Raw genomic sequence first — 26,191 nt, forward strand, 5'->3', positions numbered from 1 at the left:
GATGCTCCCAGAGGGAGCAGGGGGTTCAAGTTGCCACCGAAGAATCGGTGGCGAGGGGACCGGGTGGGATTCGATCCCTGATCGTCTGCTTGAAATGCAGATCGCTTAACCATTCGGCTAAGTACCCGGACATACAAATGACTGATGATTGAAATAAATGTATGAGCTGCCAAACAATAAAATAACCATTTTGGGAAGATATGGTTAACGGGTTTTATACGATTGAAAGAAGAAATTGAAATTTGTTCTGGGATGTTTTCGGATAGAAAAAAAAATCAAATTGGCGTAAAAAGACAATGAACAGTTTTTAATTTAACAAAAATATAATTAAACACACTTTGCCCAACAAACATTTTTTAAGGTCAAGGAATGAAGTCACTTATTTGAAATTTGAGAGTTTAATTTGATTTTATACAAGTTTTGTAATGATTATTTGAAAAAAGTATAACATCCAAAACATAACATGACATTCCATCTCTTCACCAAGACATCCCATAGGGGGATGGCGTCGCTATTTTTAGACCACATTTTCCACTTTTTCTCATCGAAACCGACTACTTTATCGACTTCATTTTGCTGGGCGAGATAGGACGCCGTCTATTTTTAGACGATGACTCAGCACTTTTCCACTCTTGCACTTAGAAAAACCAGATGGCAGCACGATGTAACGCCACGTCCCTAGTGATTTTTTGGAACTCATAGGAGTCTTCCTAGTCCTCTCTTTGCTCTTTTCAACACGGCAGATCGTCTTCTGCTTGCGCTGCCGATCAAGTGTTGGAGATACCTCAAGGTGGAGTTTGTGCACTGAAAATAAAAACAATGATTCTTAGTAAATTTTGTTATAAAATTCCACACCCAAAACCGGGCAACGCTAGTCCGAGAGAATAATGGCCTCGAGACGATAGAATAGTGGTACCATTTACGGACACAGAGAACATAACTCGAGATGGGCGAGAGAATTATTCTCTCGAGGTTCATTTGTAAAAATAGTTCATCCGTCAAACAAAAAACCAAAAGTGTCGACTACGGGAATCGAACCATAGACCTTTGACATACCAACCCAATGACTTAACTGCCTCGGCCACCACAGTTTGGTAACTAAGAAGTGGTCAGATATCGATGTATGACACATGTTGGAAATTTTTGGTATCAATTAACGAATGAACTTATTTTTAATGATGGTGTGGGTTGGTACCATTATAGGGGGATGGCGTCGCTATTTTTAGACCACGTTTTCCACTTTTTCTCATCGAAACCGACTTCATTTTGCTGGGCGAGATAGGACGCCGTCTATTTTTAGACGATGACTCAGCACTTTTCCACTCTTGCGCATAAAAAAACCAGGTGGCAGCACGATGCAACGCCACGTCCCTATTCTCTCGATTTTGGCGCTGAGCCCTCAATAAATTTTGAGAGAACGATTCTCTCGACTCGGAATTTCGGGTTTATGATTGTTGCTATTAATTTTTATTATTTAAAATAAATATAAATTTTATTATTTAAAATACGGATTTTTATTGGTCCAATAAATGATTGTGTTTGTGCAGGAAGCAATCAGGGGTTGCAGTGCAAACTAATTGGAATGTAAATTAATTAGTTGCGCAAATCAACACTTTCAGCTCCGGCAAAAATAATGCTAAAGAAAAAATAAGGACTATTTGGCTTCAACTTATTCAATAAATGATGTTAGTCTGTTTGTTAAATTTTTAAAGCAAAGTATGACGATTCAGTTATCATGTGAAATGCATAAATGTAGTGGTTTTAAAAGTCAAATAAATCCAAAAAGAAAGATTTTCCTGCTCACATGCAACCCATCCAAGGGAAAATCACACACTCGTGAAAAGTTAATCCGATCAGCGAAATGGCCACCAACTGCAGAAGTCGGGCAAATGAGTCTGTACTTTTATACCATATCTGCCAAAAGAGGACTTCCGTTTTACAGTATGGCTGACCATTCTGCCTGTACAAAAACTGCAATTCCTGCCAGTTTTTACAGTCTTCCAAACGATATACTTTGCTGCTGCTGCTGGGATTTTTTTCCCCAGAGCAGCAGTTCGGACCATTTCGAAGTAATTAAAAGTGGGCAAAAATTAAACTCGCCCAAGTGAAAAAGCTTTTTTCCTAGACTTCCTTGAAAGTAGTATAAACGGTGGAAACAGCTGCTTTTTGTAAGCTGGATGCACTGCACTACTCTGTTTGTCAATACTTGACCGCCATTTTCCTGGTTTTGGTCATAAAGGGTCTGATTTTATTCCAAAAGAATGCAAAATTAAGAGAAATGATTGAAGATGAAAGTTTAATGGTTGTGAGAGTAAAGTTGATCCACACAGTAGCTCTCGGTGTTGGTATTGTCGTTTGGATCGGTCGATACGTTTTGCCTGTGGGATGTCTGTCACGACAAAAAAAACTGTAAAGGGTAAAGTATAGCATGCAAATATTCGGCTCAGAAGTTCAACCTCTGACAAATTTATATTGCATTACATCTTTATTCTTCGATACATTTCCATGCTTCTAGGATGAAAAACAAGTTTGGTGAAATAGTGCAGGACATTCGTTACTGTGTTATTAAAAAAAAATAAAGTATCGCAGAAGCATCGTATTCTAGAAAAATATCACCAATCCGTGACAGCAGCAGCAGCAGCTTGTGGTTTATAGGAAACATTTTGTAACCATTTAAAATTTAAAATGCTATAAATTGTCAACTTTTCTTGTATCGATGGAGACGCAAAGAACTCTGAACTAGAATTTGGCTATACTGGAAATACAATGCGTCTCCAGTAAATTCAAATTCAGTTATTAACTCAATTCTAGAATCCTTTAAAAAAATAACCGATGCGCCATGAAAAAGAAAGAGAAAATTTACGTTGCTTCCATGTTTATCTATTTTGTTGAAGCTTGTACAACATTATTATTTTTGTTCAAGCAGGGTATTGGTTTTGCAGATGATTACATGCATAATTGTTAGTTATTGGCTAGGCGCTTGTTTGACGATTTCAGCAGAACTGTATATAATTAATCTGATCCACCATTTTCCAGGAAGGTAATAGACTCATAAGCCAATATTGGTTTGCATTCAGCAGATTGGTAATTTATGTAGTGCTCTTGATTGGAACACCCGAAAACGGATAAATCCATATTCCACCACATAAAATATGAAATAGTTGCAGTGACTGCTAGCTGCTGGAAATTCCAGTCGAATTCGCATAAAAAATGTGAGTGCTTAACTCAGTGTTACAGGTGTGCTCAACATAGTTTAGCTGGAGGCTATTTTCGATATTTTAACAATGCGGGAAAGGATAACACGCACAGCTGGTGGAGGAATAGTTTATATTTGCAGCTCTGGAGCATTCAGCAAAAGGGTAATATATTGCAACTAGTAACGACCCGTGATAAAAACCCACAATGAAACGCACTTTCCAAATCCGTGAAAAATCGCACTACAAACAGGAATTCGTCCTCGCACATGGGTAGGAAAATTCAGCATAAAGTTTGACCAACATCGTCCAATTATAGTTTGAACCATGAAAAGTGAAAAATAAGGGAAGGAAAGCGCTCTTAGATTTACGATTCGGATAGTGATTCCACATTTTCGAATGTTATTTCACCATGGAGGGAATGTAACGCAATCCGCGCGCAAATCGCGTGAAACCGGAAAGTATTTCTTAATCTTATACGGATCACCACCTCCATGACAGAGAAGAAAAGAGGGATGGAGGAGTCTTGCAGTAAATGATAAATTAATTATTCCTGTAATTTGCATTCCGCTTTCACTTGATTCATTTCCACCTCATTTGCATTTTCGGTCGAATGCGACTAGTTCACGGGTTTCCCTCCAATAGTTTTTCCTTTTTTTTCTCTTTGATCTCTTTCAGTCCCGTCGATTGCTCATTCTTTGCTGTTCCAGTAATATTTCTCCACTTAACTGAACCCGTTTTACACCATCCTCCCGCAGTAGTGCTTTAAATATGATTTTTTGAAAAAAATATCCCGGTGTTGTACGGAGTTGAGAAAAAACGCACTGCTATCGTCATTAGGAGATTTTAATCGTTTCAATAGTATCAAGTATTTTCAATCATTACACCCAACCGCCCGTCGCATGATTGTGATATATATTTTTTAATATATATTTTTTTCCTTTGGGTGTAGAATTCAAATCAGGTGTGGCACCAAAGTATGGAAAACTATTTTATTATTTTTCAAAGTTGAAAGAAATCTACAAAGAAAAATAAAACAATTCTCGTAATCGAGAATTAAGTTCACGAATGTAAGAACCAGGAAGGAATTTATTCATGAGTATGGTGCATTTGCACTATAAACGTGAATAAATTCCTTCGTGGTTCTCGCATTCGTGAATTTAATTCACGATTTCGAGAGTTGATTTATTTTTCCATGTATGTATATATGACCTCAAAAGTTTTACGGTTTGTGTATGAGCGAAACTTTTTGATAGAAACAAAATAGCAAAAAAAGATTCTGTAAAACGATCCCTTGAAGAATCGAATAACCGTTGATGATTGATGGGCGTCTTCCTTTGCGGTTTATAGTTTGGACTCGGGTTTCTTTTGTGAGAAATTGCTATCAAATCGATTTCTTGATCTGTCGACAATTGAAAGCACAGAGATGTCGGTAGGAATCTCGAAAATCATAAAGTGGTAGGACAATTTTCCAAAATGAGAATGCACTTTTCAAACCAAACTGTTTGAGCAATTTGGCAGAGAGAGAGAGAGAGCACTTCTCTACACGGTTCGTAGTCATCTTAATCGACAACTCAGAAATGTTTTCACCCAGAGGTCGTTTATTCCCCAACCAGTCATATATGACATTTTCGGTTGATTAAATCCAAATAAATTGTGTTCAGTTATCTAATCTTTCGACTAAATGCTTTGTCGGAGATGGCAATCAAGTAGTATCAATTGATGAATGTGAAGCTGTGAGAGGATTTGTTTTAGGAAAGACCGAAAGATTCCTATTGTTCTAAAGGTCTACTCTCTAATTCTACAGGATGAACTAATTTAAATCTCTTTTTTATGAACCCGTTTAGAGCTACAAGAGTCAATATAAACAAATATTTTTCGTGTTTCGTCATCAATGGGACGACCTCCACTGTATTAAGCACATTCTGAAACCGACCACCTGAGTTGATCGGCAAGTTTCACTTACTCACGCAATTCCTCAAAAATTACTAGATAACTCTACAGACTCTAAAAGTGTGTCTTACCGGATCTCCATTGTGGATCTAAACCACGATTTCCGGTGGATGTCGTGGTCACCCAGGATTGGCTGCAGATCCTCCAGTGCATCCTTCCACGTGATGGCCACTAAAAATGGAAAAGGATAAAAAAAGAGAAATGGTTATGGTCAGCAACGTTTTATTCCTGAATGGTGGTGGTGGATATCATCGTGGCTCAATCAAAACAGTCCATCGGCACGTGTTTCTGGGGACCCCGCACTTCATGCTAACCCTAGAGTTGAGCTTGCGCAAAATTTTTGTTGGTCGGTGTTACACGATTTGTCTTGATCCATATTACATTTGGACCTCGTTGTACCATCATATCAGTTAGCCCCAGTTTCACGTACAAAACAATCAGTTTACATTCCTTTGCTAGCATAGAATGTCCGAAAAGGTCTTTCTTATTTTCTGGTAGATGGTATTCCAAGAGCTACATTCCTACTGCACGAAAGGAATCCAAATCAGGCATTCCAAAATACCTTCTCTTTTTATCGCTCACGATGGTGATGATAATGTTGTTAATGATTCTTCTTCTTAACACCACAACTTACTTTTTCGTCGTCATGTTACGATGCTACTCCAACGCAGATTGTAAATCAGTGCATCATCTGGGACATCCTCACGTCAGTAGCAGCAAGGCACCTACAGGATTCTGCTGGTTGGATGCCGAAGGCAGAATCTGCAGGCTCGGAACCTTCCGAAATCGTACCCGGTCTAAAAATAAAAAAGGAAAAGTAGAGAAGATCGTTAACCTTTACTGAATTTTGATCATCACATGGACGTGACAATGAATGAAAGTTCCATGCTATTAAAATGTATTATAATAAATCAATAACTGCATACAACTTTTTTATTTCATCAAATAAAAGCTCTAGAGTTAAAAAAATTAAAGTGCTATTCAATACTATGGAGGATGCTTTTTGGATAAAGAAATCAGTGCAAAAATAAAACTTTCTCAAATTTCCCTACAAAAACTGGAACATCCAAAGCAAAACCCGAACTAGCTGGTAACTACTTTCTGACGACACAATCCCAGTTCGTAATAGCCGCAATCCTTGCACTTCATTCTTTTAATAAACTTTATTAAAACATTTTCACATAAAAATGAGAAGTACGTCGGCATCTTCCACCACCAAACTCTGAAGGACTTTGAGCCACTGCTGCTGCTCCAACAAAATGCGATGAAAACTCCGGGAAGATTTTTACAAGTTTCGAGCTGCACAGTTCATGCCATTTGCTGCCACCGGGGAGGATATTGCATCTCAAATTGTCGTACGAACCCGGTGTGGGGCATGGAGTCGGATATCCAGGAGCTGATGCCAAAGGACATTCGCGCCAGCAGGGAAACGGTGGCAAATCTGATGCCCCGTGAAACTTGAGTAATAAAGATGGAGTTTGGAACGCGTCTAACCCGGGGTTGTAGGAGAAGAGGATTACAATAAAAATATTTCAAATTATTATGGTGGAAGTGATGGAAGAGCTATTTTTTCATGAATCTTGAAATGGGCGTTACATTTTATTCAGGTAGTTAAAAAAACTTGATTCTACTAGCATTATTGCGCTGAAAAAATCACCGTTACCAATCCTTACAGAAATTCATTGAAATCAAAAGCTTTGGATCAAATTGTTAAACTTCAGCAAATGTCGAGTGCAGTGAATTGAATCTTTACTGTTTGGAACACAGTTCTCAAATACCAATTTAAATGAGAAAACTGAGAGGAAAAGCGGGTATTTAATTAAGACACATCCTTTGCTTCTTTTTTCACACGAATTTGTAGCACATCAAAAGCTTGTTTGATATTTTACACAAACACTTTGATCAAGAAAGCCTCGAAGGAAGCTTTATTTAATTATCATCAAGATCTTTGCTGCTCGACTTCTACGCTCAACATTAGTTAAAATTAAGGGATGACCAATATTCTCCAGATATTTTAAGAAACAAATTTTGTTCGCTTATATCTAACACTCGTCTTGCCATAAAATACTGAAAATATTATGTTTAAATCACATTGCCTTGACATCCCTTCTACCAATCATAATTACGATACGCTGAAAAGTTGCCTGGTTCTCCATGGCCAACACCGTCATCAACATAGCGTCGCAGGATGGCAGACATCATGTTGTCACTGCTGATGCTGGCTATGAGAGAAAAGTTGTAAGAACTTGAACACGTAGAGGAAGGAGCGTTACCAACTGCAGTTATGATGCTTCTGTATGGATATAAGAGTGTCCTTAAATTTAAAACTTTTTGAATCCTTTTCCTCAAAGTATTTATGAGATTTTTCATTTATAAACACAGGTGGTGGTGGTGGTAGTTGATTTATTTCAGGCAGCTTTAACATGTTTGTCATTCGCTGCCTCTATATAAACACAGGAGACTGTGTAATTTTTGGGCACCCTAGTGACATGAACACTGTCCAGGGTTGCCAGGTTGCCAAGTAAATCTGGGAAAGCCAGATTTTTCAAGTATCTGCCAGAATAAAGATTCATCCTTCTCAGTGCCAGATATTGACAGATTTTGCCAGATTTTTCACTTTATGCCTATTTTGATAACTTTTTGAGCGAATTTAATTGAAAAAAAAAAAACAAAAAATATCATGTGTTTTTCTTTAAGAGAACGTGAATTCAACATTTCTGAGGCCATAAAATCAGTTAAACCACTTAAATCCTACAACAAAATTGTGAAAAAGTGCGGTGCTTCGGTGGACGCGTAGTCCTGTTTTTTCGTGATAATTTTCGTCTCTTTTGTGTTGCTATTTGTGTGCATGGGGTGATTGGTTTTATGTGAGTAGGTTTTTTTATGTTATTTTTTTTCTCTCCATTTCCTCAGTTTGATTTGCGATTCCTTTCCGTCGGGTCGTGTTTTTTTTTTCGAGATCGTCGTCGGTGTGTTTTTCGTTTTTTTTTTTCGCGTGCGTGTATGTGTGTAAAGGTGCGGCTGGCTCTGGTTGTCATCGATGACAATTGAGTCAGTCTGATTTGCGATGCCTTTCGGTCGGGTCGCAGGGTTTTTTTCGCATTCGTCGTCGGTGTGCAATAACAACAAAACCTTATCATACCATTTCAGCTCGATAAACATCGTAACTCGTCGTTCGCTTCGTTAATCAGTACCCCACTAAACATGAATCATGTAAAACTCTTGAAAACATCTCAATTAAAAAGTCAGACTGTTAAATCCTTCATCATTTAATTACAAATGATTTTGGTTCTATCTTTCCACAGCCGGCTGTCTAATATTAAACCATTTCAATTAAAAGTTAACAGCCGATAAACGGGAAATGTCTCATCCGCAGCATCCGATTGCTTGCCTTGAGAATAAAACATAATACCTTCAACAAACACTATGATTTTGGGTCGCATCATCATCTTCTATGATGAATCCTGACCAAACACCCTATCCTGCTAACAAATTTTCAGGTTCCTGGCGCTTGTGGGGTGTAAGCACAGAGTAAATCAGCTGCCCTAGTAGCAAACTGCGCTAACTAACATTCCCGTCCCTTAAAATCGAGATCTACAAACTGACATGGCGGGCGCCGTTGGTGGCCAATGACTGTTACCTATTCGCAACTGATCTAGCTTTAGCAATCATGGTGTTTTATCTTTTCAGCGCATTCATACATGCTGTTGATAAGGGAATCACCACTAGATCGTCGAAGCATATAATCAGTAGTGCTGAAAGGATATTACGGTTCTGTTCAGCAACGGAGGGGCAACCATGGGTGGTCTCTCATGCTCATGCTCATGCTTAAATCCTACAACAAAATTGAATTATTTAATATCTTCCCTCCCCTTCACCATTGAGAATTGATAGATCTTCGTCTGCCAGATTTTTCCAGATTTTTGGACGATACTTGGCCAGATTTTATAGATTTTGACCTGGTAACCCTGACACTGTCAAACAGATGAGTTGTTTAAATTGTGAGAAAAAGAAACCTTAACCTAACAAAGATACAATAACTTCTCCTAGTTTCATATGAAACTCTCATTTCATTCTCATCGTAAGCCAGCAAAAAGATTTTTTCAACCTCACTAATGCTCAGGGATTCTCAATTCAACCATAATACGAAAAGTGGGCTACAAATTTTCCTTCTGCATCATTGCACTCGAAATCGCTCTATAGTGTGGCTTTCCGGGCAGAAAAAGAAGAGAGACTATTGCATTACAGACTTTATCCTTCTCTTTCTGACATAATCCTTCGCCTGGGATTGCCAATGCTTCCTGTATGTATGCATTTGAAGTGCATTATAGATGTGCTAAAACGACTTATCACTCGAGCAAACTGATTGAGTTTCAATACCGTGAATTGCACCAGAGGAATGTTTGTGAACCTTTTTTGGAGTGATGAAGCTTTAGGAGGAATTTGGTTCCAGAAGGGATTGCTTATAGAATGGTTCGATAGTTTGGCAGAACGAATAATTTGAAAAAAAAGAAAATATTTACGGATTTATTCAAAAATAAAGGAGGGGAAAAGATAAATTTATAGTTTTTTTTTTTAAATAAATGATTTCAAAACCTGAAGAGATATGAAGATAAGATTTTGACTCTTAAAAACTTCATAAATTGAAAAAAATGCAGAATCATACTTGCAAGCATTCTGTAGCAAAAAGATACTGGTCATCGAACGGCTCTGAACTCAGAAAGTCTTTCCGGTTAAGCTTGTATGTGTACATTAGGGTGTTTCATCCAAAACCAAAAGTTCTCAGATCACGCCATACAGAGGTTTCCCTTGTAGAGGATACCCATAGGGACTCTCATGCCAAATATCAGCCCATTTGGTTGAGAATTGGCCTGTCACCAGCGGTTTAAAGTTTACATGGAAATTACTATGGGATTTTTGTGCTTTTCATTCAATCGTTCCTACAGGTCTGGGGACAACATGGATTCACTCGGAATAAAGACAGGTGTGTAGGGGATGGTCCAATGAACACATTCCAGAAGGAATTAGGCTTGTCCATTCTGTCCCCAAGGTGCGCATTGGATCGACGTTCGGTGTCTCCAGAATCAACGATTCACCTTTCAAATGTACGCATTGTCCTTAGTATGCTATGACGGCTAGGAGAAAATTACGACGCCCCATGTCAGACGGTGAACACGTGGCAAAGCATCCACTCGAGTTTTGGATCAGAAACATTCTTTAAAGTACTAAAATTATAATTATTGATGTTCCTGGAAGAATTTCAACTATTCTAAATAACGTAAAATGATGATTTTGTGTTAATAATGCAATCGATGCCTCTCCACGTGTTCACCGTCTGACATGGGGCGTCGTAATTTTCTCCTAGCCATCATAGCATACTAAGGACAATGCGTACATTTGAAAGGTGAATCGTTGATTCTGGAGACACCGAACGTCGATCCAATGCGCACCTTGGGGACAGAATGGACAAGCCTAATTCCTTCTGGAATGTGTTCATTGGACCATCCCCTACACACCTGTCTTTATTCCGAGTGAATCCATGTTGTCCCCAGACCTGTAGGAACGATTGAATGAAAAGCACAAAAATCCCATAGTAATTTCCATGTAAACTTTAAACCGCTGGGGACAGGCCAATTCTCAACCAAATGGGCTGATATTTGGCATGAGAGTCCCTATGGGTATCCTCTACTAGGGGAACCTCGGTTTGCCTGATTCTGAGAACTTTTGGTTTTGGATGAAACACCCTAGTGTACATGCAACGACAACAGCATCAACATCGTTGGCATGAACAAGTGGACCATTGAAAGAAACTAACAACAAGAGCATTTTTCCAACCTGCTGCGCACCAGAGCGCACTTATCCTTTTTTTCCAGAACGATTGACATGGATCACACAGCTTCTAATTTTTGTTGTAGCTTCAACAGCTTTGCACTCGCATGACTTGCCATTCTGGTCAACTCTTGTAAGTACTCGGTACGTGCATCAACGGTGATAGGAAGATCAAAGAAGGGTGTCCCCAATCGATTGCTCGTTCCTGATTTAACCACAGGATAATGTGATCACATATTTATCGTTGATAATATTCTGCTGACATAAATTCTGTTTGAGAGAGTTGTCTATATTTAACTAACTACGTTGAGTAAGGCACGTACTTGACAAGCTTTTAGCATTAAAGCAATTATAAAGCTTAAAGCAGAACCACATTGAAAGGTAACGATCCTTAGGGCATACCCACAAGACGATAGCAAGTCCAGAATTGATTTTCCAACAGCAACGAGAAAACCAACTTCTAATAGAGCTGTCAGTTCTGCACGCCATAACAATTGAGTTACAGACTCTTTTTTTTTCACTTGCACGTGGGTAAAACGAGCGGTATTCCGGGTATTCCCCGTTCACAACATCCTCCCGAGTACCTTCCAACAAACCAACCAGCCAATATTCTTCGGCACCGTTGAATAGAATGGACTATTTTGGCTCAATGGATTGAAGAGAACGCGCTGCCGCCATCGCCAGAAGTAGCTGGCAATACGAGACAATAACAAAGACATAAATGCCATTGGATCCAGAGCGCCAGAGAAATCCGAAAAGTGAAGCAGATGTATGGAACCGTCCCCGTTGGGAATACTTGCAACGCGGAATCCATTCGTACCCATCAATAGCTGGGGCTGCCGAGGAAAGATTTGTTCTCTGCTGGAATCTCCCCGTAGAAGGAACCGCCAAATCAGACAGATCTCAAGTGTCGGACAACGAGAGGTCGGCATTTATCTTCCACTTGCCGTTGGATTGTTTTACTTTTGGAAAGTTTTCCCCAGACGGCTGCGACGGGGAAGGGGTTCCATTTCATTAGGAACGAAATCGAATTAGAAGTCGAAATGAGTGACGTTAAGTGCGGCAGCTTCGTCGGCAACTGGTAGGGCTAATAAAACAACGTCGAAAACTCCCGGAAGCATGTCATTCCCAATTACCAAAAGTGTGCGCTAGAGAAATGTATTGGCCACAGTTGGGACATTCAAGGTGATGTAGTCCAATACCCTCAATAGGAGCGAGGGAACTACTTTGCGTGTCCCACTGTTACTATTCACCCTTTCTCCAAGCAAACTCGCGTCATAATTCCATAAATACCACTCGCATTGAATTATGTATCCTAGTTTCCATCGCCCTCCTGGCCGACTCCAACAAACTAAAGGAGCCGCCATATTGATTAGGTTGTGACGCCTGCAACCAGCACTGGGGGAGTACGCTATGTGATTGAATAATCCGTGTTAACACGTGGTAACATCAAAAAGTCACGCGACGACAAATTGAATGCCGGCATCAGGCGGTGTGTCGTGGGAATTACTGCAGAATTACTGAGTTACTGCAAGAACTGTTTGGAGGGCGCGTTGTCTCACGTAGAGAAAATATATTTTTTGGAACCAATGGAGTAACATAAACAGAAAAGAGGTGCTGAAAATATTAAGCATAGAAGTAAAGAGTGAAAAGATATTTATTCCAGTATAGAAACGAAAGAATCTGAAAGCGCATCGAATGCAAACAGCTTGGCAGCCTTCCAATTCATCACCCAAAACGTTCGCAAAAATTTAATCCGCGAATGTCGTACTTTCATTATTAATTTTGAAGTTGATCGATTGCTATCGTTAAACGACTCTCTTTTGAAAGAGTCCTCATGTCGTGTCGTTCATTTGGTTCGGCAATTCGTAGTTTTCATCTGCCGTCACATCGATCCCGGTCGTCCGTCACCGTAATCAAGGTTCAAATGTCCCTTCCCGACATGGCCCCGGTTAGAAAGCTAGAAAAAGTCCATCTACCGAACATGCACCGCGACATATTCATCCATTCCCCAGTTTTTGGCACATCGTCGCCATCGTGCTAACTTGTCGTACATGCATTTTGAGCCAAATTGAGTTAAGAACGCTATTTTGTGCAGCTCACAATGCCTCACCTTTTGACCTTCACAGATTTCCAAAATTCGATTTCAATCCTGAGATATTCAACAAAAACCGAAAAAACTCCGTGCATTTTTGTCACTTTACATATGAAAGTAGTTTCAATCTTGTCGTGCTATCTTGTCACTCCATGAAAATTGTTGTAAGTGCGACAAAAGGCCAAAGGGATTTCATGCCAGGAAAGTCAGGATGCGTTTGTCGCACGTACAAGCTAGACTACCGTAAACCTTTGTAATTATAACTCCGGACTCCAGCAACCAACTTCAACCAAACTTCGGGACAATGCACAGAATGGTGAGCCAAATAAAACGTGTTTGTTATTGTTTACATTGCGTGCTCTCGTTTTTGAATATTCAAGGTCAAACATTAAAACGCGTTTTTCTCGGAACGTCAAAATGGCGGGTGCGACAAGATAGCACGACGACGTCGACATGGTAGAATTGGATGTTCTGCAGACTGAACGCCGTCTTTGTTGACTCCGGGGTCTACTCCCAAGGGACCGATAGCCTGTCACTCGCATATTTGGATCTATTCATTTATATTAAAATGTATGCCTCCATTGTGAAATGAACCCGTGTTCGGAACCCATCTAACGACGATTCCAGAATCTCCAAAACCCTGTCCACGTGGGATCAGAATGTTTCAACGTTCATCGCTTTTTTTGCAGTCCATAAAAAATAAGTCTGCCTGGAACGAACATCGAAAAAAGCGGCTTGGCATGTAATCCATTTTAATTATACTAACCGACCGTGAAGCATCCGAATACATGGGTTAACAGCAAAAAAAATCTCACACCAAAATAGGATTCCAGACTTGATAACTAATCGACGTTCAATAAATTTCCATATAGGATGATTAAACTCTATTAGGATTATAGGGAAACCTTTTTTAAATGCATGTTGTTACTTCTTTGGAAGCTGAAGAGAAGATATCTCTAGTAAGCTACCAAAAGCTCCTTAGCGCAAGCTGTAAACAAAGCCGTTTTCGATCAGTTCTTTATCAAAATGCGAATTAAAATTAAGTTTAAAAATGCTTTGAGTTGTTCTTCTACTCGTGCTCTAAATGATCTTTACCGAGCAACAATGACAATTTGATCTGTTTCAGAGAAAACAAATCAAATAAGTTTCAGAGGACGCATTGGCTGTTACGACGAGTTGCAAACTAACCAGATTAAGTTGTTGTTTGGCTAGTAATTTATCTTATACCTAGCAGCGAAAAATTTAAACAGATTTTTTACTCATTTTATTTCTGATTTACTCAAATTATCAAGACATAGCATAATGTTGTTGAAGAATTTCTTTTATATCTTTATTCAAACTTTCGTCTCAAATTAATCTGACTCTCAATAACAATGTGTATATCCGCGCTCCAGAAGTGTTCTTCAAAAGCTTATGAATCCAACTCCGTGACAAAACGTATGACGTAAACCGCTAACCACTTGACATTGGGCCATTGAAAACCGTCCGAGCGGAAATCGCTTTTCTTACTTTTCTCCATCATCGTCAACGTTGAAAATGATACTTGCGTCATTCGGCAAATCCTCCAAATACACTTGTCCCATAATTTTCTCTCGCCATAAAAAACACGTTCTAAGGACCTTCAAAAGAGATATTCTTTGCTCCGTAGAAGATGATTGATCCACCAAGCTGAATGATTATCCCTGTGTGAGCAGGCAATCATTATGATTCATTGTTGTTTTCCAACGTCCTTCTGGCCTTGGAAGCGTTCTCATTTGTCCTTGAGTAGCTTCTGCCGAGGTTCATTCCACGGTGTAGCCATTTGAGTCGCCAAGTGAGCGTAAAAAATAAAGATGATAAGGACACAATGATGAGGAGCTTGACGTGGCTGTGTCCACAGCAAGGAGCCAGAACAAGGGCCAGACCACGATCATACAATTTTGGGGCTTATTATTCGTTTCCACCGAGCATGGGGAGCTTTGGGGACGACATCAGTTAGAAGAGAAAATCATTATGAAGTCGTGAAGAGCATGTGAAAGTGGCAACCACAAAACCACATCCGTCAGAAGCGGTTTTGAAGGGATGATTTTTGAGGAGCATTATGGCAAACATGGAAAATAATTGGTTTGTTTCCTTTTTGTGAGAGTAAGAATTTTTCTCCTATGGTGACCTGCAATCGTGCAGGCATTCTAAAAGTGAAATAACATGTCTCCTAATTCAAATTACAATTACAAAGGCGTGACAATAATAATTGCGAGAACTATGGTAGTGTAAACTTCTTTCTTAAATGCCAACAATCCTTGTCTCCTTTTCACTTTTCCGGTCGTTCACAGTTATTATTGTTTCTTGCTTCTTTTACACAACACAAATGAAGTAAAAAATGTGCAATGTGACTGAAAAACTGCAACCAGCAGCAACAGGCAGCAGCAGAATTGAGCAAGAAGGAGATAAATTCAGTCTAGTACGAATCATTTCCTGCTTTTGTACGGACAACTACTTTGCTTCGCAAGCAACCAGCATCCTCAAGGCCTGTCCGTTATTTTAATACCTTCGTCTGGAGTCCTTCTCGAAGTCCTGTCTATAGAGCTGCCGGAAGATGTGTATCTGCTGGCAACACTGTCCTCATGGTGGAAGTATCTCACGTCGACTCGTCCTCGACGGCTGTCAACGCGTCTTCTTTTTGTCTCATGGCTTGAGAGCCTCCAGGATTGCAGGATAACAAAAGGACTTCACCGTCTGCTCGGTTGTCATGCATCGGAGGGTGGAAATTACATCACGTATCAGGGGCATTGAGACAATGGAAATTCCGAACGAGGAGCCGATGCATTCAATAGCTTCCTGAATTAAAATTGAAGTGAAATTTTGGACAAATAACTCTCCTTATATATTTTTTATATCCCTTAGTGTGAGACAGGATCCGGTAGAGTTTTGAACTCATTTTTACTGTTAAAATTATTAAAAAAAAAACTAACTTAATCCACCTATGTGGTTCGAGCCTTCCTCACTTATTACCAACAATGGCTGATATGATGGAATTGTACAAAATTTTCATCTATTTTTTAGATCTGGAATAAAAATGTACAAAAACATCACTTAAATGGTCATATCTCGAGACAGGGTTGCCAGATCATCAATGTTTTAGGCTCTTTGGAAAAGTATATGTGAAAACATATTTTTATACATAACTTTTGAACTACTTATCGAAACTTCAATCTGAATAAAACTCGATCTATGGGACCCTAAACCAAGTCGAATGCAACAGGTTCGTGTCAAATCGGTTCAGCCACTGCCGAGAAACATGAGCTAGTTTGTTGGTCACATATATACATACACACACACATACACACAGACATTTGTTCAGGTTTCGATTCTGAGTCGATATGTATACATGAACGTTTTTATACAAAGTTCATTTTTAGAGCAGGATTATAGCCTTACCTCAGTGAGGAAGGCAAAACGCTACTTAATCCACCCTTAGGTGGTTGGTGCCTTCCTCACATTTAAAGGGTGCTATCCAAAATAGACACAAAAGACGGTGTTTTTCATTGTTTTATCAATTTGACTCATTATTCATACCACTAGATTGGGTAATCAGATCTTCATAATCCAGGGCACTTATGTGCTTATAACTTATGATAGGGTAGTAAGATCTCCAATCCAATTCGTGCCCGTTGAAAAGGTCTTTTAATTACCTATCCAAAGATAGGTCGCATGATAGATCCGGACAACGTTTTAATCAACATATCTGAGATCCGGCCTCCAAAAAAGTGCATAAATAACACTTAAGTGACCATAACTTTTGATAGGGTTGTCAGATCTTAAATGTCTTGAACGTGTTGGAATGGTCTTTCAAATAACTTTCTGAAAATTTATAACATGACGGGGTTTCTAACAAAAACCACCATTGTTACAATCTTCCGAACTTTAGAAAAAATCGTTTTTTAGCAGAACTTTTGAAATACTTAACTAAACATCAATGACTTAGGGGACCCCAAGACAAGATAACTGAGTGAAAATGTTTTGATCAACATCCCACCACACATTTGCCATTTGCTCAGAATTTGATTCTAAATCGATAGTTATACATTGAGATGGGTAATTGAGAAGTTCATTTTCGAGTGATTTTATAGCCTTTCCTTAGTAAGGTGAGGAAGGTAAAACCTACAGTAATGATTGTTAAAAATCGGATCAGACATATTGAAATTTTGAACAGATTTCTTTAACCCCAACGGGGTCAAAAAAGTTGGAAATGCAACTTCACCGGCTCTTTGAACCCTTGGAAAAAGGCCTTTTTCATTGTAACTTGGGGTAGACGCATTTGCTTTTGATCTACCTTATTGGAGGTGATTCTTGACATCCTTCCGGATCGAATGCAACAAGTATCATCCAAATCGGTTGAGTTTTTGCCGAGATACAGCCGGTTGAAGTTGCATTTCCAACTTTTTTGAACCTCTGGTGCTTCGCGTAATTGTTGACCCCTTTGGTGTTACAAGTGTTAAGGACGAAACAAAGTAGACGTACTTTTAAAAATGGGCTTGAACAACAGAACGTTTAACCCTCTCACGCCCATGGTTACTCCAGAGCACCAAAACTTTGAACTCAAATATCTCGGAACTGACACAACTTTTCATGGTGCTTTAAGTTGCAGGTGTTCATGAAGAATGTATACTAACATCTCCCCAAATTTCATCAAATTTGGTTAAGCACAAGCAAAGTTACAGTGTGAAATGTAAACAAAAGTGGGCCAATTTCAGGGAAATAAATAAGACCTGTTTTCGAAAGCCCGTAAAAAATACCAAACACAAAATTTTATGAAACAAAAAATGTTTTGCTATCATTTGAACCTTGGGCAAGAAACCTTGTGAATAACATTGTGAGTTTGAACCGGTTTTAAGTGTTTTTCAACCTTTTTCATTTGGTGCACCAGAGCACCACCTAGGCATATGAGCAACTAAATATTCAGGAGCACTTTTTTCTAAATTAAAGAAAAAGCTTATTTTTATCAAAACAAAAGTTTATAAACGTTTTGACTATTCATAAACAAGACAAAACATTGTTATTAGACCGATAATTTTATTACTTTCCTCAATTTTCATGAAAATGGTTGTTTGTGGGTTTTGAATGAGCCAATCAAAGAAACCTGAAAATGCAGAGATTTTAGAATTTGTAGTTAATACTTCAGAAATATGGTCTTACAGCAAAGAATAAGTAGTTTTTAACACATTTCGAAGCGTTTTCAAACAAATGAACCAATAGATTTGAAGAAAACGAGATTTTGTGATTTAAAAAAAAGTTACTCATCTTCCTGATGGTGCTCTGGTGCACCACTTCAAATTCTACTTTTTTGCCCCTATTCGATGTTTTTGGTTCAAAGTAAAGTATTTCCTACATTATTGTAGTAAAATTAAGCCATTTACTATTTTTATGATAAGCAAACAGCTCTGGGCGTTAGAGGGTTAATTGATTTCAGAAAATGATGTTAGCACCGAGAGCATAATGCTTCGGAATGACCAACAATTTAGTAACAATTTAGTACATTTCATTACAACTATCTATTAGTTTATCGCTACTTAAATGCCACAAAAATATAAAAGAAATTAATTATAAAACTGCCAGTTGAAGAGCTTTCAGAGATTTTTTGGGTAACCTGCTTTGTTTGTACAACCCTTACAATATAACTTTCAAAGTCTAATTAGAAACAAAATTCAAATTAATTAATTGGTCTTGTGATACTTCTGTAATGAGTATCAATCATAAGGAACCATGTCAACTAACCTTACTATTTGTATCATGTTCTATTCAAATCAACTTTCCACGACTTGTACCAATCATTACATTAGGTTCATCCCTAAGAAGCACAATCCTTTGCAAACATTGTGCTAGAATTTCACCTCTCACAAAACCAAAATAAATTTCGAAGTATCTCTCTAGGCTTGGCCCATCAATTATCGCTGGCAATGCCCTTGTTTGCTCTAAGAGGGGCTCCAATCGCTGAATCTTTCCGACTTTCGGCTGTGGCGCCCACTTGCCAAAACGATGATGGACGCCTTCTCAAACTCCAGCAACGCTTCAGATAATGACAGTGTTGTTTTCCCGAACCATACTTGGCTATTATTAGCACTTCGGGGCTTCAATTAGCGCGATACTTGAGACATGAGGCCCTCTGAGGCGGAATTCTTTTGTTTCAACAATCTCCCCTAGCCTGAACCTGATGAGTTGAGTGGCCGGCTGGAGCCGTCCTCCTTCTCGTTCTACTAAGAATTTTCCTACGCATTGTTCTGGACTCGTTTCAAGCTCGAAGCTAATGTATCATTTATCTTCTAGATACAAAAATAATAATTTCCCAAACACAAACACCGGCGAAGAACAGAGTCGAATGAATGATTCGAAATGAAAATATAGTTAAGCGAAGTGGTGGTACGGCGTCAATGAGCAATGTTTTTGTAGCAGAACAAGTCGTTGGTGAAAGCATATGACGAGCGCATCAACAGACGGGGGCCACCGACAGAAATTATGCTTCGCCGCATCAGATTATGGGCACGTGAGTGAGCTGTTGGCTGCACTTAGGGGAGGAACGCGGCGAAAGCACTAGAACAACAACAGAAAGTGAAAAAAACGTGGAATGCAGCTGGATGAAGAACGGAGTTTCAACTGTAGAAATATGGAAGTGTTGATGAAATTTGCTCATCCTATAACATTACAGCACGGCACGATGACATAAAAAAAAGAAAAAAAAATAGTGACCAAATAAAGCATAAATAAAAAAAATATTTAAAAGTTCGATTAGGATTTCTTGCGTTTGGAGAAACTGAACATAAATTTTAAACACCAAAAAAATATGCACATACAGACGTTTGTTGAGAATTCTTTATTTTTAATAAGTGCAGCACTGCCCATAATTTAAAATTCGGCTATTATGCCAAATCAAGTATTCCGAGAAAAACGAGTTTTAGTGTTTGTCACAAAATCTCCGTCGAGGCAATTTCCCATAAGAGTGGCATATTAGCCGTTTGGTTTTTCGCATCGGCAGCCAAGTCAAAACACTATTTCAGTAAAATTCTTGTTCCAGAAGATGCGTTGGAACATCCTCTACCACCTGGTGCTAATATCTCGTTTTTGCCAAAAGTGGATATTAGCCGTTTTTTCAATGGTAGGCAGAGCAACTGTAAAAAAAATTGGAGATCGAAGATTGAAATTCAACCCTTTACATTATGTTTCAAGCAACAATTCTCACAAATCAAACAAATTTTTGGTAGGTTCAAAACCACACAAAAGGTTTATTCCAATACACAGGAACCCTTCTAAATTACTCGAGCGGATCGGGACTCCACCGGAATAGTGAATGAATACGATTTCCAATTCCCCAGCATACCTCTCTAGTGTTTAAAGCAGAGGACAATCGGAAGAGACGAACCGTACCGGGTGGTTTCCAGCCGTAATTTTCTCGTTAGAGTACAATTTGGCCAGACGCTCGATTGTTATTCCCCGCACGTGGGTCCACATTTTCATTAGTCCCTTCTTTTTACCACGACGATCCCCCTAACGAAGGATGGGTTGGATCCCTTAAATCAGTGCTGCTAGACCAGACTAGGATTGAACTTGGTCCGTGTCTTACGTGGTGTGTCACGTCACGTGAACGGGACGGAAAGAAAGTAAAAAGAACCAAGTTCAATCTCACTTCCGCGAGGGATCAACCAAAAATAGCTAACAATCTATGTTGCCGAAATATACATTCACTTAATATTCTGCACGAGTTCCCGACAAAATGATAGAGTTGAAAATAAAGTTAAGTGAATGTTCTATCCCGCATGTGTTCGTGTTCTTCGAATATTGTAACCGACCTAAACGTACGATGAAAGTTTTGTTTGATTAAACGCAGTGGCTTATGCGCCACTCTTGCTGTTAACAAGAGACCACCCGTCGTGTTGTGATTTTGCCCGACTTTGCTCTCAGGGTCGATGGTCGGAGTCGAAACTTGGTGCTTAATACAAATGGCTTTAACGTGTCAGAAAGTTGGTTTGGTAAATGTATCTAAATAACTAAACTTTTCGAATAAAGTGGCTTTCGAACAGTTGGCTTTTTGGAACGGAAATTAACGGAAAAGGTAAATAAGGTAATAAAAAGAGAACTAGGAAAAACGTAAGGAAAAACGGTGATTTATTCAAGGCATTTCAATGGGAAATTTAATTTATCTTTAATACCAAAGAGGAATGGGTGAATTCATTTCACAGTGTATTTACATTATGCTAAAGAAAAGTCTCGTTCGGTTAAGCGGGGTGGCATAGGGGGAAAACTCGTATTGTACATGGCCATGACTAATACTAGCATACCTGCGCAGGGTTTATGATGCGTTGCGTACGTTGGTGGTGGTGACCGCGGCAACCACAGCAGCGGTGACGGCGGCGGCGATGGCTGCGTCCTGGTAATGCTGGCAGCTTCGGCGAGGGGTTCTTCGATTCGCCGCGATGTTTATCCTCGGCGCGATGAGTTTGTTAAGGTGGAGCGGGACTCCAGGGCTGAACTTGGGCGACAGCCGGTGTGCTCGTGCGCGTATGGCCGTACTTAACGTTGCGGAGGGAGGCTCGGCTGGACGGAAGACTTCCGATTTCTTCGGGTTGTTACTCGAGAGCTTTACACGAGCTAAGCTCGGCGCGTTCGGCACGGAATGCCGCGCGGCGCGTTCGACACGAGGTCGGCGCAGGTCCGGACAGTGTCGTCGTCAAGTAAGAGCAAACGAACACCCCACCATTGGAGGCTTTAAGTTAAAACTCAAACGAATCCAGACACTTTATTGTACGCATTTGTCGGCGTACGCTCTCGGCGGATCCACGAGGGGGGTTGTAGCGGGTTGGGATCCTAACTTCCAATCGGCAATTGGCGACCGATGGGTATCTCGCAAACGATAACTTTAGCGAATTACCTCGACCTCCGTTTGACTGCCTCGAAAGGCGGGCCTTAGCAGCACGCACGAGCGGAGCAGGGGACACGAGGGGTGCCCGGTTGCAGGATCGGTTCCGAATTGGAGGTTAGGTTTCGCAAAACCACGTGGAGAGTTCCACCGTCGGGATCGTTTCCGCAGAAACGGGTATGAGAAAAAACCAGCCTATACCAAGCGCCCGTTGAACGAGCGCTGTCCAACGCGAACGTAAATTAGTTTCACTATAGTTATTTAATTCAAAAAAAAACCTTACCTTCTTGGTATGTAAAGAAAGGTCACACAGAAAGGTGACTCGATGAAAAGAACGGTTCGCAAACCGTAGAACTATACACAAAAATGCCAAAAGGGTTAATAAATTCACTACGTTTCGTTCTCTTTATATATCTTTTTACCTTAAATAGGTTTGAAGGAAAAGTTAAATGAAAAGGAACTTGTCCAAAGAACTAAAGGAAAAAGTTCACACGCGAGCCACTACACTTCTGGATACCAGCCGAATCGTTTGCGAAATGGCCGAGTCGACGGAATTTCGTCACCTCGAAACCTCAAAAACTCCAAATTTACCTTATCATCATATCTGACATTTTACCATACCAACTTAAAGACCTTAAAGTTTATAAATCATTACCGCCATCTTTTATCCAATCCTAAAATGATTTCCTACAGATATTAATAACTGGCAACCCGGCATCTACGTATCTCAAGCGCGACAAATTATAGCTAAGTATATTATAGTAAACTAAATATGTAGGGTTGAATCTTTAAATACAAAATTTGAATTGGAAACGAACCTGGTCTTCCGAGAATGTTGTATGTGTATGGCGAACACATTCGAAGGGGATAAGTAATAGGGTTTTGTCCTGAAGATTCTTTTCCATTTTTATTTACAACAAAATTAAAATTACCGAACAACGTTACATCACACCACCTCGTTTTATGAAAATTTGTTCAATTGAAAAATTGAACAAATTTTCATAACTTCAAAATAAACTGTTCACGTGAAAAAAATTATTCAGAGAAAAAAAATAGTTAATTCATCTCTCTCAGTTTCTTTTACTGCCTTCCTCTAATATTTTTTTTCAATGCTGTCAGGTGATCGACCAAAGCTTCTCTCAAAAATAATGTGAAAGGACATATTCAACATCATTCATACTGGCCTAAATTTTTTTTCCCAATGGATTTAGTGTCCACTCGCAGGAAAATAATCGTCTAAATCCAAACAAACGTAAAGATTGAATGATCGTCTTTCATCGACTAAATCGTCGACACCAAATAACAATCAACCAGTCCCAAAACACGAACATAATCACCACAACTTGCTCACAAGTTCGAATGGTAATTATTGTTCTACTTCAATGTAAAACTCCAAACAAAAATTGCCATAAAATATTCTAATCATCAAACGAGTGTTTGACAGAAACATAGAATTATCTCGCTTAAAATTGTGACAGACAAAAGTCATCGAAAACTGACAGCATATCCTAACCAAATCCTAACCCAGCCCTGCATCGGAATGACACCGTCAAATCAGCTGTCAAAACAAACAAGGAAGCAGAGAAAACGTGTGCTGCAACTTTACCTACAGAAACCTTCGAAAATTCAAGAAAAATTTCACTAAGATCGTGAAAACTGGAGAGTATTCGGTACTAAGAATATTTTATCGTTAAACTAATTAGATTTTTATTTATTTACAGGTAAATTATCCTACTAAAACAACATCAATAATGCAGGGTGTGCCAGAGGGACGTTCTACAGATTTCACCAATACTACACACGGATACGGATGAATGAAATTTATGCTGCCCCGAGGGATTTGATCAATGAAATTTATGCTCGACGGCTTCAAAGAAGTGTTTCAAGACTAATCATCAATGAATCCACGTCGACATGCTGAAAGTTGGATCTAAACTTAAACGATTCATGAATGAAGAAACTGGTGAGCGATAGTGAATAATGTGTTTGTTTACTAATATAAAACTAAGTAGATTTTTTCTTAATTTATGTACGAATGTCGTTTCGACATTTCTAAGGCTAGGTAAAATAATGTAGCAATATTTACTAACATAGTTTCAATAAGTTCGATTATTTTATGTACATTTAAAACTTTTTTAAGAAAGTTGCATGGAAAATGCCCAAAATCTTGTCGTCTTTGTCTTTTAATTCGTAACTATCTCCGAGAACTCGATTCACGTAAGCTTCGACGTATTTTGGTCCAAGTTTGGCGCAAAAATCTTTCGATTTGTCCGATAATAAGGTACACTTCTTCAAAACTTTTTCTCCCACAACATAAGTTGGTGCTTTTGAGTTAGATCTTGTATTGTAATATTTCGCTTGCTTCTGGTAAGCTTCTGCTAAGTTTTTACGTACTTCTTTGTACAATTCTTCTCGTTCTTGTTCGCTTAGGGTGGTACTAGTTGGTGTGTTCATTTCTCGTAAATTTTCGTATTCCATTCCATTTGAAATCATGTTGCGACCAAAAGTCAGAAAATAAGGTGAATATTTTGTCGATTCGTGTACTGAATTCCTAATCGCACAAGCGATTTGTTGAATGTTTTCCGCCCATGTTTTGTGATTTCCCTTCAAAGTGGCCCTGATTGCAGTTGTTATTACTTTGTTTACCCTTTCAGTGTTATTCACCTGTGGGTGGTAAGAAGGTGTAAGCCAATGTTTAACTCCGTAATGTTCTAATAGTTTGGAAAATTCTTTTGACAAAAATTGTGTGCCATTATCGGATAAAACCATTTCCGGTACACCAAACAACAAAAATACCGTTTGTTCTAGAAAATGTACTAATGATGATGCTGTTGCCTGTCTAAAAGGTTGGACAAGGACGAACTTAGTAAACACATCAGTTAGAACGAGCAAACAAGTGCTTCTATTTCTACCTGACGCTGGAAAAGGCCCAACATAATCTAATGTTATGAATTGCCAAGGGTGGTCGCAGAATTTCTTTTGAGAACCCATAGCTGGAGTTGGATTTATGTTGATTCCTTTCGCGGTTTTGCATGGAATGCACTCGCGACAAAATTTCTTTGTTTCGGTAGGCATGTTTGGCCAGAAATAGGTTTCCCTGAGTTTGTTTAATGTTTTGTCGTATCCCAGGTGTGCTGAATCGTGAATTTTGTGAATGATTTCGGTTCGTTCGGACCTAGGTGGATAATATTTCCATTCAAATCGTTTGTCCCTAAACGCTCCGGGTTCTTCGATGTATTTGTAAATACGTTCCCCAGAAACTCTAAAGCTCTTAAACTTGTCTGGGCCTTTCTGAATGTTCTTTCTGAGTTCGACGTAGTCTTGGTCAACGATCTGGACGGTCTCGATTCGCGAGAGGCAATCAGCTAGAACGTTATCTTTCCCTTTCCGGTATTGTATAACAAAATCGTACGATTGTAATTTTAAAGCCCATCTTAACAAACGAGAGGTCGCGTTCGCGGCGGAAATTGAGAACAACCAGGTGATACTTTTCGCGTCGGTAACCACGGTGAATGTCGATCCTTCAATGTAATGTCGAAAATTTTCCACGGCGAGAAGCACTCCTAAACACTCTTTTTCCGTCGCGGAATATTTCCTTTGCGTACTCGATAATTTTTTGCTAAAATAACCAATAATACGTTTTCCTTCGTCAAATTCTTGCATCAGAGCAGCACCCACGGCGAGCTGGGACGCGTCAGTCTCGATTAAGAATGGTCGCGAGTAATCGGGGTTTGATAAAACGGGGGCGGACGTTAACACTGATTTTAATTCACTCAACGCGTTGTCGGCCTCTTCAGACCACCGGAACTTCTTGGTCTTCTTCAACAAATCAGTTATTGGGGCAGTCACGTGACTGTAACGATGAATGAACTTCTGATAGAATCCCATTAGTCCCATTAATCTTCTTACTTCGCGGATGGTCTTCGGGCGCGGGTAATTGAGTATCGGTTCTAACTTGGCACTATCGATCGCGAGGCCGTTTTCAGTTAAAAGGTAGCCTAAATATCGCACTTGCTTTCGACAAAACCGGCTTTTTTCAACAGATATTGTTAAACCCGCTCGTTTGAGCCTACTCGCAACTTCATTCAGGAGCCTGAAGTGTTCGTTCAGGTCTTCCGTGGCGATAACAATATCGTCTAGATATATAAACACATTTGGCTCCAAATCGAAGCCAATTGCGAGATTCATAACTCTACTCATCGTGAACGGCGCGTTTTTTAGGCCAAAAGGGAC

The 26,191-nt window shown here is 39.4% G+C and overlaps 2 long non-coding RNA genes across 2 annotated transcripts in view; both read right to left on the reverse strand.

The window, feature by feature from the left end:
• Positions 1 to 337: 337 nt before the first annotated feature.
• Positions 338 to 26,191, reverse strand: part of LOC119769783 — a 60,691-nt gene continuing 34,837 nt past the window's right edge. Inside the window, exons 2-4 of the long non-coding RNA XR_005278520.1 lie at positions 5,782 to 5,944; positions 5,219 to 5,318; positions 338 to 804 (exon numbers count right to left, since the gene is read on the reverse strand). This is a non-coding gene — a long non-coding RNA (uncharacterized LOC119769783). The remainder of the gene's footprint in view (positions 805 to 5,218; positions 5,319 to 5,781; positions 5,945 to 26,191) is intronic.
• LOC119769785 lies at positions 21,191 to 22,284 on the reverse strand. The gene is made up of 2 exons (XR_005278522.1): positions 22,242 to 22,284; positions 21,191 to 22,180 (listed from the first exon to the last, which is right to left on the reverse strand). It is a non-coding gene; the product is annotated as an uncharacterized LOC119769785 (long non-coding RNA).

This window comes from Culex quinquefasciatus, chromosome 3 (assembly GCF_015732765.1).
Source record: "Culex quinquefasciatus strain JHB chromosome 3, VPISU_Cqui_1.0_pri_paternal, whole genome shotgun sequence".
NCBI lineage: Eukaryota > Metazoa > Arthropoda > Insecta > Diptera > Culicidae > Culex > Culex quinquefasciatus.